The sequence below is a fragment of the Trematomus bernacchii genome, unplaced genomic scaffold (genome assembly GCF_902827165.1).
Source record: "Trematomus bernacchii unplaced genomic scaffold, fTreBer1.1, whole genome shotgun sequence".
NCBI lineage: Eukaryota > Metazoa > Chordata > Actinopteri > Perciformes > Nototheniidae > Trematomus > Trematomus bernacchii.
The window spans coordinates 19086849-19103761 of record NW_022988050.1 but is presented as its reverse complement, the minus strand read 5'-3'; positions in this window follow the sequence as shown (position 1 = coordinate 19103761).

The following is a 16913-nucleotide window of genomic DNA, read 5'->3' as shown; positions in this document are numbered from 1 at the left end:
GAGACAGCTCCGTTTAGATCCAACCGCTGGAAAAGCTGCAGTACATATGCCGAGCCTGTACGTGGCGCTGTAACTTCCTCCACAAAAGCAGCGAAGAAGAATGGTTGTCATGGTTGCACTTCTGTTTATTCTCCGCGGTGGGGGCCGAGGGAACCGGGCAGAGTTTTTCGCCGGTCAACGTGTGTTAAAGTTTAAATCTTCCGGACAAAATTATAAAAGTGCCGGTCAAAGGTCTTCTTTGTTATTTATTGAGCTTTAAAACAAATGAATAACGACTCTATATAATGATATATAATAATAAAATACACGGAGGCTGTCTCTTTTTCCTCTCTTCTGACAGCGTCAGTGTCTGTCTCATGCAGCAACTGATCCAGTAATGAGTGACCCGACAGAACAAATAAACATATTTATAACTAGTTTGAGAGGTAATTAAAATAGCTAAGGGTGATGATCTGACTTGAAGTGTGTGTTTTGCTCCTCCCGCTGCATCACAGCGGGAGGAGCTGCGTGTCTCCGTCCTGTCAGATTAGACTTCACTCGCGTTTATGTCCATATCGAGATAAAGATAAATAATCTGAATTCAGTGTGCAGTTTACTTTTGCGGGGGTGAGCAGCAGAGGTGGGGAGATGCGGGGCTATTGCGTTGTCATTATCAGAAAATGACCGTATAGAGGCTACCACACGGAGCCGTTGGACCCCCCAGAGCGCTCCGTTCCCAGATCTATCCACCTTTGGACCCGTTATCGTTTGCAGGGTCCGTTTCTATCGTTACGTTACGGCGTCGTGTAGCAAAAAGGGCTATACGCAAGAGAAATATGCGGATACAACCCGTTTTCGTTCCCGGGGCCTAATATACCAAACAGTAGTGGGTTCGTAAAAGATCAAAGTATTTTGTTGTATATTAAAAAATATGGATTTTCAAGTCCAATATTGACCGTTTTGATCAGTCTGGTTCTTGTGGAGGGAGGCAGACAGGAGCAGACGAGACAAAGCAATGAGAGACAGAGCGCTGCCCTTTTCCCCTCACCATTAATTATGACCTGTTCCACTTAGAGGTCAATTACCATAAATCAGAGTTAGAATAATAAGCCCATCAAAGCCTTGTTCAGTCATTGGCCTCTCTTGTCCTATCACACAGCTTCATCATGTTTTATGTTCCCTATATCACACGGCGGAGCAGCAGCAGGGGGGATGTTACCTTCAGGTCAGTATTCTGTCTTTCGTCTGGATATGACAATGAGGTACTGTCATCCTACGAAAGCCGGATTTATTTATTTTTTGTTTGTTATAGCTTAAGTGTTCCCCATAGGAATGTATGTTTTTTTTTTTCCTTTCCGTTCTTATTATTTCACTAAAAAGGTCAAACTTACTGACTTTGGGTATGACCTGACTCTTAGGTCCATCAACAGGACAACTTTCATATTTGTCCAACATGAAATAGCTGCAAAACTAATGATTTCCTTTACAAAGTTAAACAGGAACACCCTGTTCAGTATTCGACTGAACAAGTTGAGGTGAGTTTGCAGCTTGTATTACATAGTATAAAACAGCAAGCAAAGCTGACTCCATAGGGGCTGAGCAGCAGCTAATCAGTCCTGATGCTAATACGGGCTAATAAGTTAGCATAACAAGTGGGGGGAAAGAGAAAGGCACAGGCTGAATTAGCATACTGAGAGCTAATTAGCAAGCTGTTGATTAAAGGAGAGACTAAAGCGGGATTGAAAGCTATATGAGGAATTCTTGTTTAGCATAGTAGAGAACACAAGACTGCTAGCACAATGAACAAACTTCCATCAGACCGCTGGGAGGTTGATTCTCCACTTCTGATGCACAAACAAAGATAGGGAGGGTGGGTACTGAATGTATGACCTACTGACCAATTTATCATTAACTATAGTACCTCCAAAGTTAAGAACTGATAGCTAACCATTTGAAGTATTCCCTCCCTTGCAAAAAGAAAAAGGTTTTACAGCAGTACAGGCTTTTTTATGTGAGTGGGTTCATGATCAGCTTTGGCTCGTTATGCTAATTAGTCCCACAGTAGACTTGGGCAGCCCTATTATGGCGCATTTCCACTGCAAGGCCTCGCACGGCTTAGTACGGTATAGTTAGGCCTTGGTAGGCCAGGCTCACTTCATGCTGCGTTTCCATTACAGTTTAGGAACTATAGTAACGCAGTGTAGGCGGAGCCGTGACGTCATCTTCAATGTGAAACACAAAACCAACATCAGCCGTTAGCTGTTAGCACTCAGAGCTCACAGCTCCTCATATCTGTTCAGAAACTAGACAAAAGTGAAACAAGTACAAACCACAGACTGTCTGTGTCATGGCGAATACAGTCACTGGTTTATTTATGTCTGTATAGGCCATTGTTGTGAGTGTGGACGGTCGGAGCATACACTGCGTTAGCTTAGCCGATCTCCATTCAGAAAACACGCATTTTAAAAGGTTTTTCACCTGCCGTCTGTCTGCAGACTTGCCAAAGCATTAATTCATGGTTTTTACTAACCGGTATCAGTATGTTGTTACTTCTGCATCATTTTGAAACGTGTATTACAATTAAATCACGGTCAAATATGTTCATTTTGTTGTAGTTGTAGCCCCCTTACCAGCGATTCTCTCACTAGTTTAGCATACTCAGCCCGGTTGTTGGCCCGGAAAGAACCTGGATTTTTGAGAGCCAGAAAAACGGTGAAACAGTACCCGTTAGCCGGAACTACCCCTAGTGGAAACGCAACAAAAAACGGGCCGGGTTTGGCACGGCACGCTTAAACCGTGCTACACGCTGCAGTGGAAATGCGCCATTAGTAACCAATACAAGAAGTATATTGATGTTGGAGTTGACACGCTGACGAGACATTTGACGTACTTCAAATATTTGTACCGATTGTTGGAATATTCTACCAAAGTACATTTTGGTTTACAGGTAACAGCGCTTGTTGTTCATATTGGCTGCACAGAGATCCTGTCCTTATGTGACTACAGTGTAAGTGTAATGTCTTTATCGGCAAGTTAACTTCCTAATTAGTTTCACCTCTGATGGCGTATTTAGTGTTTGTCACCATTCCCCTTCTTGTCAGTTTGTCTTCTTACCACTATGTACAGCGTTCCAGCACTTCTTTACATTACATTACATGTCACTTGTTAGACGCTTTTATCCAAAGCGACTTACATACTCAATACTGTGGACAATCCCCACAGGAGCAATTTGGGGTGAAGTGTCTCAGGGACACAACTACATGCTGACTGCAGTGGGACTCGAACTTGCTATCCTCTGATTCGAAGATCAGCACAATATCCCACTGAGCCACAGCCTCTTTACCTCATGTTCAGTGTTTCTGGTGCACCGGATCCATGCTTTTGTTTAGTCCGTTGCCTGTGTTCGTCCAGTTATACTAAAAATACTTAGTTTAGATAACTAATAAGTGGTTATGCATACATCATCAGCCAAGCAAACACATACTTTACACAGCATAACGTAATAATAATGTAATAATATCAAAGATATTGCATAACTCTTTCCTGAGACCTTTTAATGAAATATGGCAGTTAAAGGGACAGGGTAGTTATGAATCAATGAGTTTTGATGGGCGGATGGCACTAGAAGTTATCTGCGAGGTTCATCGAGACTAAATATTGAAGTAAACAACTTAAAATGATTTACTAAATCAATTAGTCTAAGGCCTTAGTCCTTAACTCCCGTACAATGTAATTCAGGGCATATGATTGACTCCACATGGCTCTCAACATGTAGCAAGCCAGCGGCTAGCAGCTAACGGTGCAAGCAATGGCAACAGTGCTGACAGAGCTAACAGTTCTAACCTGAGGGGGAACTGGAGAGTGGTTTTGTTTCTGCGACAATGCAGTGGGTCGGTACTATGTTATCAGTGGTTAACACCTCATTAGCATAGTGCAGAGAGGCCGCCATTAGCTAGCCACGCGCTAACATGCACGTATGACGGTCTAACTGCATAAACAGAGCGCAGAGTCTCAAATTACAACACACATTCACACAGAAAGTTCAAAGACTCTAAAGACACATTTTCTATATTTTCACAAATCAGTGTATGTATAAATCAGATTTGACGGGGCTTCTAGCTTTTTATGTGTACTTATTTTGAATTCCCAACAATGTATATGCTTTCTGCATTCTTCCCACCATATAAACAGTGTTATTCTTTTTTAAGCTTTTGAAATATAGGCTTTTCTGTTATTAAATTAAACAAGTAGAAGCCTGTTGAAACGACACCTGCATGGTCAGTATTGCCAGTTTGCAGAGCAGAGTGATAGAAAGAAAGGATGTTTTACTTCAAACACTGTTGAAGTAAAACTTCAAACACTGTTGACTGTATTGGGTAATAGACTTTCCATTAAAACCTTTTTGCATAACTATGAAATTGTTGCATGGAAGACTAGACGTTGAGCAAATGTTCAATATGTCCTTTTTTCCGAAGGCCTGTATTCCTATAAATACTAATTTCCTGTTGATCTAATTAGTGCCTGGAGGAATTTGTCTTCATCAATAATTGAGTAAAAACAGGAGAAACTCTATGGTCTGCCATTATAATGGATTTATTAGGGTTGGGGTGGGTTGGCTGGCTATTATTTATTAACTAGTTCTTTAATTGTGTTGAAACCACCCGCTGTAGTGTGCAACAGTAGCGTGCTATATGCTGAAGTGGCACATTCTTCCCATAGGCTTACATAGATTTTCATATAATGGCAAACAACAGATCAAATAAAAATGCAATTGAAGCCATAAATAGGAATATGAGAATAAAAAGCAGTTTAACCTCTGTGTTGTCTTCCTCTCAATTGTGTATCATTTGTACCCTCTATCTGACTGATTATATAGCATATACTATAAATTCTCACCCAAATCTTTGCTAAACAACTAATCCAACTTCACTCTGATTTGGACACCAAGTTTTACTCTTATTTTGAAAAATTGTGTTTAAATAGAACTCATTAACACAAAATATAACCTTATTTTTAGTTAAAAAAAATGTACCAGTGAATTCCACAGATGTTATACATTTGAATAAACCCCATCATTCAATGAAAGTAGTGATGGTCAAGGCTGCGCAATTAATCCAAATGTAATCCAAATTGCAATATTGGCTATTATATTCAAAATTGTAGGAGGCCCAATATTTAGTAAAGGCAAAATATGTGTAAATATCAATCAGTATTTCACAGATTTGATATAATGTGTTTGTTTGGAAGATCCTACAAAAAATACACACAGCGATTATTTTGAATATATCTTTCAATCATTACAACAACAATGATGCAAACTTGATCAGCCCTTCCAATATCGGCAATCATATCGCAACGGCAATATCACTCAAAATAAATAAATGTTGGTTTTTTATTTTTTATTTTAAAGGTTTTGATGTTTTGCTAAAACATCGAACTACCCATATTCCTCAGCTATCGTTGAAGCTCGGTGATTGGATGTTTTAGCCGCAATGCACATTGGGATATGGTGTTTATGCGATGTGAAAGAAGTATAATTTATTGTGTTAACACTGGAAACTTGACCGTTTTTTAACCCGAATTTCTTTATTGAATATGTTATATTTGATGAAAACATTTAAATATTAAGAGTAGCCTACATACAAAATAGGGGAAAAGTAGAAGGTCAATGAGATAAATATAGAATAGAAAATATCAAGAAGATACTGTAGTGATCTCTACAATAAAACAACTAGTGGAGGACGTCCAAAGATATTAATAGGAGGATGTGCAAAACAGACAAACTAATAAGGCTTTATTTAAACATTAAAGAATACTTTAAGTTAAGGTCTTCTTTTGAATAAGAAAAAAACTTTGGGGGTATCTAGAGATAAATATTAAGCCTGACAAAGTACTTAACGTCTAATATATTGCATAGTTTATTTTGGCACTTGACAATCAACTTCTAATTATGGGAAATACGAAAACGTCTTTTAAAACTACAATTCCCAGTAGAGACGTGCTATAGAACATGTTGCGAAACACAATTAGCCAGCATGTGTAGTTCCACGGCAGACTATCCAAAACTCATTCCATTTCAAAGTGCTGCCTGAAGCTCGGCGTAACCGTGGCGCACTGCCACTCCAACATCCAATCACAGAGCTTGAGGACTAATCACGGGGTTTGTCAAGCAAAGCGGATGTTGTAGTCCCAAATGATAGCTGAGGATTATGGGTAGTGTAGTGTCTTCGGCCATCCTAAACTCCCAAAAAACTATTTGTTTCTCCGAATCGAAGGTTAAAAACACAAAAGCATTGTACACAATTTAAACCAATCAATGTTGTGTAATTAACAAGGATAAACTGATGTGTTTTAGTGGATGAGTAGTGCAGATATCACTGTGAAATCATTTGACAGTGAGAGGAATACTTTTTATTTTATTATGAAAACTTTGAGACCGGAAATACTGTTTTCACCCCGTGAGGGTTGACGCCAACTTTACATGGACGCTGCCTTCAATAGAAATGAATAGGGGAAAGACGTAGTATATACCCATTCTCCTGGCGAGACCTCAAATCATCTTCGTAATATCTATCAAACTATAGATCCTACACATCCATTGGACCTGGATTCTAAAAGTACAATATACACTTCTCGCTAGAAATCGAATCAAAAAGCATTTTAATGGCCAAACTATTCTACAATTTAGGATTTTCCAGAGAGGGTTATTTGTGAATATACGACCCTCAGGAGCGTTTGCAAATTGTTTCTTACACAACCACTAGAGGTGCTAAACTTTAAAACGTGACTATAGAGAGTCGAAGTCCCTCCCCTTCCGGTTGAGCTCCATGGGACCTTATTTCGGAAAAGTTATGTATTGAAGTCAATGGAGAGAGAAAGATTATCCTTCGATCCCGTTTGAATTGTGCCACGAATTACACATATGATGTTTGTCAATTTAAAAGATAATTTTACAAGTAAAAAAAATAAAAATGTGTCGTAAAACTGTGAAGTAACACTTTTTTTGTGTGAAACCGCTCAATGACCTACATCTTCCCGTCTCGCACCACACACCAAGACGGCCGTCACGTTGGCACATTTCACTTCTTCCTTTCAGAATGAGGCGAAATGTATTAAAAGAGGTGAAAATCACTCCAAGTCTGGGCATGTTGAGAGCTGTACATACACAAAAGGGGAGTTAGTCGGTTCGTAAGAGCCAGCATGCGGGACCGGGATTCTGTGATTTGTAGTCTTTCTAGTTGCGTATTTTTCATAGTCTTATATTTCAACAGTTTTACGACAAACTGTGACTTTTTTGACATGGAAATTATTATTTAAGATTGACAAACATCATATGTGTAATTCATGGCACAATTCAAACGGGATCGAAAGATAATCTTTCTCTCTCCATTGACTTCAATACAAACTTTTTCCGAAATAAGGTCCCATGAGTCCCACCGGAAGGGGAGGGACTTCGCCTCTCTATAGGTCGTAATAAGCTGCTGAACAATCGACCTATTTGGTCGTTTTTTGGAGGAGGACAGGCTGAAAATATCACCTTATGCTAAAACAAACACATTTGGATTCCGGTCAAATATTACCTGAGGACAACAGAAATGTTACGTGATATGATTCAGATTGTACCTTTTGTAGTTTTTTTTACCACTTGATATCCATTGTGAAATCCAACTAAAAACACATTAGACAAAGCCAGTAAGATTCCTGGAAACCATCATCAATCATTACGCAAATCATTGGATCATTTCCCACCACTAAGCAACAAGTCTCGTAGTGTAAAAACATTGTAGCTCTTCTTGTATCAACCATTGAATCCATCTGGCTTCCATGTTCATACAGTATTGCATTTGTCTTTTAAATCACTCCTTTCCATTGTGTTAAGTTGAATATAAAGCAATTATCTGCATTGCTGCTCCCATTAGTCATTCAGGCTGTAAATGACTGGGCGTCTATGGGGAGGGGTCCTTGCATTGCATGGCTTGCAATTCAATGTTAAAACAATCATACTGACCAGTATTTGACTTCAAATAATGACCTGTGGACAAAACACACTCCCTCAGCCGGTCAACAGATCAGTGTGATTGCCTCTAAACCAGCTCTAAAGACGCTGACGATGACATTTTCTTTTAATAGTCCGCCCACATGTGGTGTTGAGACCATTTTATAACATTTCAACAGGTTTTCATTCAATTTAAAATGAACTTGTTTTTTGGGGAAATTCAAAACATACAGGTGTGATGTTGAAATCAAGAAATGCATGAAATCTGGTAAGAGATTTTTGAGTATAAAAAAATAAAAGATTGACACTTTTTTGACAAAGCCACTGTCACTGTGATTTCCCTCTGTATAATGTGCGCTACACAGGGCATATTATCTGTAGCAAAATGTTATTCCTCTGTCTTTACCAAACCTGAAGTGAGTGTTGTTATGCTGTTACAGCGAGGTAGTGAGGGTTCTTTCTGATGTCCAGTGGTCTCCAGTCAGTGCAAAACATGTAGCTTGTGTCGCTGTTCTTTGTCTTTTTACTGCCATGCAATTCATGCTAAACATCTGTGCTGGACTTACAGGAGGAAGTTAAGGTCAAATTATTTATTTGAATAATTTGTTACAGCCCTAGTTCTTAGAAAATGTGGCTTCTTATGAAGATATTTACCAGATTTTCCAGAGTCATGTTACATTTCATAATCTGCATTCTCAAGATCGTAAACATTTAGTTGAAATTGAACTACTCACTCAACCTATGTTCATGATTTTGTTGTCAATGTCATTAGTAAAACAATTAAATAGGATTTGGTCATGCCTGGTGGATTTTCTCCTGTTAGTGTTTTCTGACTTTGTTGAAATAATAGCAAAAACGAACCTACCATCAGCCTGAAGAGGTAGGGAGATATAAGGACGGTCGCCACAAAGAAAGTACTAGCAGCTTCTGGATCTGACAGGGTGAACATCTTTATCTCAGACATGACACCTTACTAATGTTGAATAAAACACAAAGTAAGAAGCAATCGGTCTATAATGTTATGGTATGGATTTAATCAACCTGCTGTAATAATATCCCCACACGAGTCTAATTTACGGATTTGGCAGTTGGCAATTGTTTATTAGAAATGAAAATGCCCAGTATCTATTGCACACTTCCTGCTGATAATATGTTCCTGCATGCAGGTGAAAGTAACAGCATGTCATCCTAATTAATTTAAATAACTTAATCGGTGCCAGTGGACATTTGTCTACACTCTACATAGAGAGCAGAGCGCACAGACACAGAGCGGGAATAAAGCGGTGTGTTTCTGCCTCTACACACACGCACACACACACTGCAGCAGAGTACAGTTGAGGCTACAGTGTACTGTAAGTGATGAAGCAGCAGAAGCACGCTGGCGTCGATAAGGATCCAGCCTGACATTTATTAAAGCGCTCTTCCTCTCCAGCTGCAACACTGGGACATCCACACGGGGCCAGTGGACGAGGCATAATTAAAAAGGTAATGATGCTGGCAGGGGCCCGCATGGCATGGTTAGAGCGCTGCCCACCGCTATCGGGTCAGCCAGGAATGAGAGGCGGTCCATATCAGCCCCCCCCCCCCACCCACCTTTAGCCGCTGGAAGCATTCAAAACCTCTCCAGCTGTCCGAGTGCTGCATGGCTAAAAAGGTGGGAGTCACAGATAGGGTCCTTATCTCGCAGTTTAAAATGTAATTGTTGTCTTCACTGCAATACGTTTTTCTTCCACCTTCACTTAAATCTTTAATGAAGATTAAGTGAGTCCCAACTAAGCCTTATCAACATGGGGAGGAGACAAAAGGCCTCATCAGGGTGGACTATGCACAAACAAACACTTATGTTTGTACTATATGGACGGGATATTGCAACAACATTGGAAAAGGTGAGGACACACACATCTTCACATTTGCAGATGGAGAAAGGCTCGACACACATACATCACAGGCCTGCTGGTAAAGATGTCAACAGTGTTTAAGAATTGTTTAGGTAATTCCTATCTATAAATATTTTCAGAAATGTATATTTTCCAACATTAGACATATTGTGCATATTTTGATATTAAGATTGAGATGTGTGTATCTGTGTGAGCTCCTGTTGTGTTCTCATTGGATTCCACCAAACCCCTTTTTCACATCTTGTTTATTTAGTATGATAACATTTAACACGTTTTAAAACCGTACTGCCATGTGTGACACCACACGATGAGCTCAGAAAGTGATTCAAAAGTGGCTAAATCCGCTTGGATTTATACAGCAATTCATTATTTCAGTTCATTATTTCAGTGATTTATAGTATACAGTATGAGTTTTTTCCGCTCATCAGCAATGTTACTCTACTTCCTTTGTTCCAGACAGGTAAGAGTCCTATCTAACATGGCCACTAAAGCTTTCTTATACATATGTGACATGTCCCCATGCTTTAATGTTCAAAAGGCTCTTTTTCTCATACACCTCTTTTCACCCTCTGTCTGAAACCACGCAGGGGGGGAGAAATACACACACACACACACACACACACACACACACACACACACACACACACACACACACACACACACAAGACCAGAGCTGGATTCACCCTAAATCAGGGCTAAGTGGAAGTGACATATGGGGAGATGAAGAACACATTTTTTATTTGTATAGCACTTTGTTCATGTATGTGTGTGTGTGTGTGTGTGTGTGTGTGTGTGTGTCTGCTTTTTTCTGATATGAAAATTAGTTGTGGAATGATACCATAGGCAAAATTTGCTTCTGCAGAAAGCTCTATATGAAGTTTAAGGCAACACGAGTCAATTCACTAATAACGCGCAACTCTGCATCTGCAGCCAAATCCCATATGGGTCTTCATATGTAAAGTGCTTTCCACTGAGCCGAGAATTATTCCCGTCTGCCCTCCACACACACACACACACACACACACACACACACACACACACACACACACACACACACACACACACACACACACACACACACACACACACACACACACACAACACACATACACACACACACACACACACACACACACACACACACACGCACACACACACACACACACACACACACACACACATACACACACGCACACACACACACACACACACACACACACACACGCACACAGCCACATACACATATCTAGATGGCCAAGAAGGATGAGGGAGGGAGAGGGAGACACAGAGAAAAGCTGACTTAAACATTTTTCTCCATTTCACAAAAGTAGCCGTGCTGTTGTCAACATGATGAATGAGAGAATAAAAAGAGAGAGAGACATAGAAAGAAATGGGAGAGAGAGAGAGAGAGAGAGAGAGAGAGAGAGAGAGAGAGAGGGAGGTTGGGGAGGAACAAGTTCTAGAGGAAGGGGGGGAGGAAGTGTCCGAACCGAAGAGATGACAGCAGCTGTTGAACGTTTTCATCGGAACATTCTTTTAGCTCTGTGATGGAATCTGCATTAGAATGCACCGTGTGTGTGTGTGTGTGTGTGTGTGTGTGTGTGTGTGTGTGTGTGTGTGTGTGTGTGTGTGTGTGTGTGTGTGTGTGTGTGTGTGTGTGTGTGTGTGTGTGTGTGTGTGTGTGTGTGTGATCATGAAATGCGTGCAAACATGCCCTTTCACTCAGTTAATGATTAGACGGTCAGCACATTTGTAGGTGTGTGCGCGTGCTTGGATGCATGAATGCAAATGCACGCACACACACCTTTATGAGCCCATCCTGCTGCTGGTCATTAAACAGGTGAGACTCGCTCTAACAAGCCGCCTCAGCAAGTTGCTGCGATGGACTGAGAGCTGCATGTTCTGCATACAGGTCGAGTGTGTGTCAGTGCATAATGAAGGGAGAAACCTACCGCTCGTAAGACCGCATGCTGTCAAATTAATGATGACTTGATTTTATGCATTTATGTGTGTTTACTATTGACTTATCTTACTTTTGGAAAATAAGGAACATTTTGTATTAAAATGGCAAAATAAGTTTAAAAAAACCTGTAACGTAGAGAGGTTACAGGAGGAAAACAAGTTCTTTACTTTCAACATTTTAAAATCCTAAAAAAACTAATAAATGTTGAAAGAAAGCACCACAAATACAACCAGAGGAACTGATTTGTTGGCATGTTTTAACAACTCAAGCATGTCATGTATTGTGGTGCTAAAGATACAAAGAATATGTTACCAACATACAGGAGTTGCTGTATTGAAACGTTTTTAACTATTTAGGCTGAGGTCAAATGACACTTAATATGAAATAAAATAAAACTTTGCAGCTCTTGCAGAAAATGTGATGTATTTGTGGTGCTAATGATTACAAAATAAACATAAATACATGTTACAAACAAATAGGAATTGCGGTATTGGCACATTTGAAATTCAAGCTAAAGTCAAATGAGAACAAAAAAAAAGAAGAAATGATGCGAGCTTTGCAGAGAATACATAATGTTTCTGGTGCTAAGGAAGAAAAGCAACACAAATACATGAAACACGTTTGTGACGGCACGTTTTTAACGTTTTAAAGTGAGGTCAACTGAGAATTGAATTTAAAAAAAATGATGTAACTGAGAATGTAATGTCCATTGTATGTGTTTAACCCATTGCAAAAAGAAAATATTGTTTATTTTTCCCCCCAGATTGTTCTACATTGTAGATCTAACCAACAGAAAAAGACTCTAAGCTGCAAAAATCCAAACAGGTAGTGCAGTCATTTGCTCATCACTACAAGAAATAACAAGGATTCACTGCTCTGACATGTTTCAACGCAGCATTTTCCAACAGTTTTTGCAACTGCACCCCCCTTCAAAGTGTGTGAGTGCGGTGCAATGAAAAAGACAAAGAACAGAAAGTTTAATATCTGGTACCACCTGCTGGTCAGAGCCAGAGGAGATGAAACAGCATCCTCACACTGCCATCTATTATTCTTGCTGTAAACTCAGAAGAGACAAATATAGAACTGAACTGAAGCAAAGCGTTCACAAAGATAAGAGCTGAAAAACACCACTGAGCTCTCTGACTGTGCCGTGGCAGGGTCCTCCAGCCTGTTATAGCCAGTAAAACAACATGAATATTCAATGTGAAGCGCCCGTCTTCTCCGGATGGCCCGGAGGACTCGCTGGCTGATTGTGATCCATGGTAGCTGACAATCGGCCCATTGCAGAGGGCCATAACCCGGTGCTTGTGTGCTGATGACAGTGTGAAGCGGAGGCCTCAAACGGAGCAGTAATTGGACATTACTCCTGCGGAGAGAGGCTAAAAGCATCTCTGCCTTTCTTTGTGCTGACATCCCTCTTTTACTCTCATCACACTCTTCTCCATTTCCCTTCGCTCTGGCCGGCGCTCCTTTAATTGTAATGGCCTTTCTGGGAGTGTTAAAAGCAGCTCAGAGACACTGGACATCACTTTAACACATACGAAGAGGACCTCCATCATTTACACTCCTGAGCTCCCTCTGTCCGTGTGTTTGTGTCTTCACCGTGAAAGCCCATAAATCCACACACTTTGTGTCTATGGGGCCTTTTCACCCCTTTGAGCCGATGAATATTTCACATCCGGGACTGAACGGAAGATATTTGTCGTTACAATCACACTTATGTATCTCTGCGTGTGTTGTTTAAATCATCATCACAGAGATATTTCCCCTTTAGCTCCAGATGCTAGTGTTCATCTTTGTAAATAATGTAAGGGTGGCTTTAACAGCGCCACGGTTGCTTTGTGCTATCACCATTAAGGCCAAGCTTACATTTTTAATGAGGAGGGAACACATTTACAAACTACAGCTTCACTAACATTAACAAATGACTTTGGGGGTGGGATTCCAACAATCAGAGCGGATCAATCAGCCCGGAGCAATCAGTGTCCGAGGTACAGTTTGGATTAGTTTGTGGTCCTGAGATCAGTCGATACTCATTGTGCTGAATGTCTCTGGTTGGAGCAAGCCACTGTCTTGTCTTTGTGTTTTCTTTTACTAGTATATACTGTCCCATCTGCTTCTGACTGATGGCAAACATGTGACTAATATGAAATAAAGTGCAGGAGAGATTAATTTCCTAACTAGAGGAACAATAAGAGCTTCCATTAACCTCAGGGCAGAAGAAGATCCTCAACTTAATTGTATTATTTTGAGAGGACAAGTTTCATTAAGCTTTACAGGGTGCTACAGAAGTACACTTAGGAGATGGTGATGGAGATACATGCAGACGATGGAAAGGTTAGCAGTCGGGTCGATGTCGAGTGAGTATCGGATAAAGTGGTAGTGAATATTAAAAAATACACCACATATTGTTGGAATAGAGGTGCCCAACCAAAGTGTGTGCCAGGTATGTGTCCGGATGACTTTGTTGTTAGTTCAAACCAGTAAGCTTTTTAGCAACGTGCAGGAGGATGATATCTCTAGCTTGGAAGAAAATAGAAGTACCTCCGAAAAATGTATTGTTGAAAGAAATGGCAGCTTGTATACCACTGGAAAGACTTACATAGCCAAAGGAAATAAATGAGAGTTTGTAAAGTGTGGTATACCTTTCTCAAATGTCTTCAATCCCAAAGAACATAGCCACTTTGAAATTGTAGGAATATAAAGTGCTTCTAGGATTGTCAATCAATTTATTACATTTTATATTTTCTTTTCCTGTTTTTAATTTGGTCCCACATCTTGTCAATTCATGTGTTTTGTCTTTTTTTTTTGTGTTACTTGGTCAACAAGTAAGTGGAATTTCATATATTATACCTAAATCACTAAGTGATGTTAGATGTTTTAGTAAGTTATTGTCACTGTCTGTATTTGTGGAAATATGTACAAATAATAATAAGGATACTCTTTCAAAAAAGGATACAAGTATTTACACTTTCCTCGATCAGAATATAGACCCCACATATCATACCCCTTTTTGCCACTGGTACCATATCACCAACACACATCTAATGAAGGAGCTTCAAAGGAACCACAACTCTCTCCAACAATGATCCTCGCACAACTTTTCAATTAGCTGCCATGTCAGTGTGATTGAGATGCTGAGCCGTGATTGGGCCTGGAGGCCTGTTGACGAACACTGATAGAGGCTAAACCAGGCCAGGCTGTAATTGATATTATGAACAGGGGGGAGGAACTGTGTGAGTGTGTGAGTGTGTGTGTGTGTGTGTGTGTGTGTGTGTGTGTGTGTGTGTGTGTGTGTGTGTGTGTGTGTGTGTGTGTGTGTGTGTGTGTGTGTGTGTGTGTGTGTGTGTGTGTGTGTGTGTGTGTGTGTGTGTGTGTGTGTGTGTGTGTATCACATTGTATGTGCATTACAAATTCATGTCACTTTGCTCATACGTTGATTGAACTGATTTCTGCTATGAAATACGTACGGGGGTTCCTCTAAGATGTTCAGATCATAGTCTCTTTGGATAATATTTACTTACATAAAAGCCAAATATATGAGCTTTCGTCCATCATTTGGAAGGTGGGTGGTTCGATTCCTAGCCCCTCCAATCAACCTGTGTCGATTGAGCGATTTTCTCTACGTAGGACGCAGAGCCTTGCGGTGAAATCAGCTAGTACAGTTACATGTCTACGGCTACCTTCCCTAGTAGCTTGCGCCCCTTTATACAGCTGTTATCTGATTGGATGCGCATTGAAAAGTCAGGGCAAAAAAAAAAAAATACAGTTGAAATAATTTGAACTTTGAGCGCAGACCCAACTTGTAAAGCACTTTGAGGGGTTGCAACAATTGTCAAGCGTCAAAAAATGCACCCCATTTACCATTTATAAAAATGAACTGTACAGTAATCCTCATTCCTTTTTTCTGTGTCGAATGTTGTGGTAAAGCAAAGATGTGTACCACAGTATGTACTGGATCCATACAGTGGACCCAGAGGTGTATCACAGTGGAGCGCTGCAGCAGAACCACATGGACTGTGTACATTTCCACATATCTAAGCTGGTTGTGATTGATCTTTCCTCCCGCTATTAGATTGCTATTGATGTGCCAGTAGGACAGATGGCCACACCTACAGCCAGGGTCACGCTTCAGAACCTCAAATTTAATCGAAATAATAATACATTTTTTATGATCAGGCTGCATGGAGGTTTGGAAGCGAGCGCTGAGTTGCAGGGAGAGTGCAGGGCAACATTAGGACTGAGCGTTTACAGCCAGCATTTACGAGCCCGCACTAAAACACACCATGCACACAGTGGGAACTGGGGAACATAACGGCAAAACACTTTGACTTTAAGATGCAAAAGCTACCGCACAAGTTCATCAAACACAAGCTTTGTCTTGGCAAGATAACATCTCAACGGTTTAGTGTCCCTGACCCTAACCCTAGGTGTCTGCTTTCAAATTGTCTTTGCATGATTAGCTAGTCCCTCTACATTTTCTTTATCTACAATGTAATTTAATAATAAGGTTTACACATACAAGGATTTTACTTTGGAGTGAATCTTTGCATACTCAAACACAATATAAAAATGAAAAAAGAAAACTAAGATAAAACTGTTTCTAAAGAGGCCCTATTATGCTTTTGGGATTTTTCCCTTTCCTGTAGTGATATATAGTTTTTGGTGCATGTAAATGGTCTGCAAAGGTTCAAATCCCTGTGTTTCCTCCAGAGGGAGTTTCTCTCCCACTCACTCCATGCCTGAAACGCCTCCTTTGTTTACTTCCGTGAAGTGACATCACGATGTAACACTCACGCTTCTATTGGCTAGCACTCCAACACATTTGATGTGATGGGCTAAGGGTTGGCACATCTCAAATTAGTTGAGTGATTGGTCAACCGCTGACTGGCCAGCTAACCAATCAGAGCAGACTGGGCTCTGGTTTCAGACAGAGGGTGAAAAGAGGTGCTGCAGCACAGGCAGTATGTGAAAAATAAAGAGCTGTTTGAACATTAGAGCATGGAGACATGTCCCAGGAGAGACACTACATTCCAGAATGAACATGAAAATGAGCAGAACAGAGCCTCTTTAAATC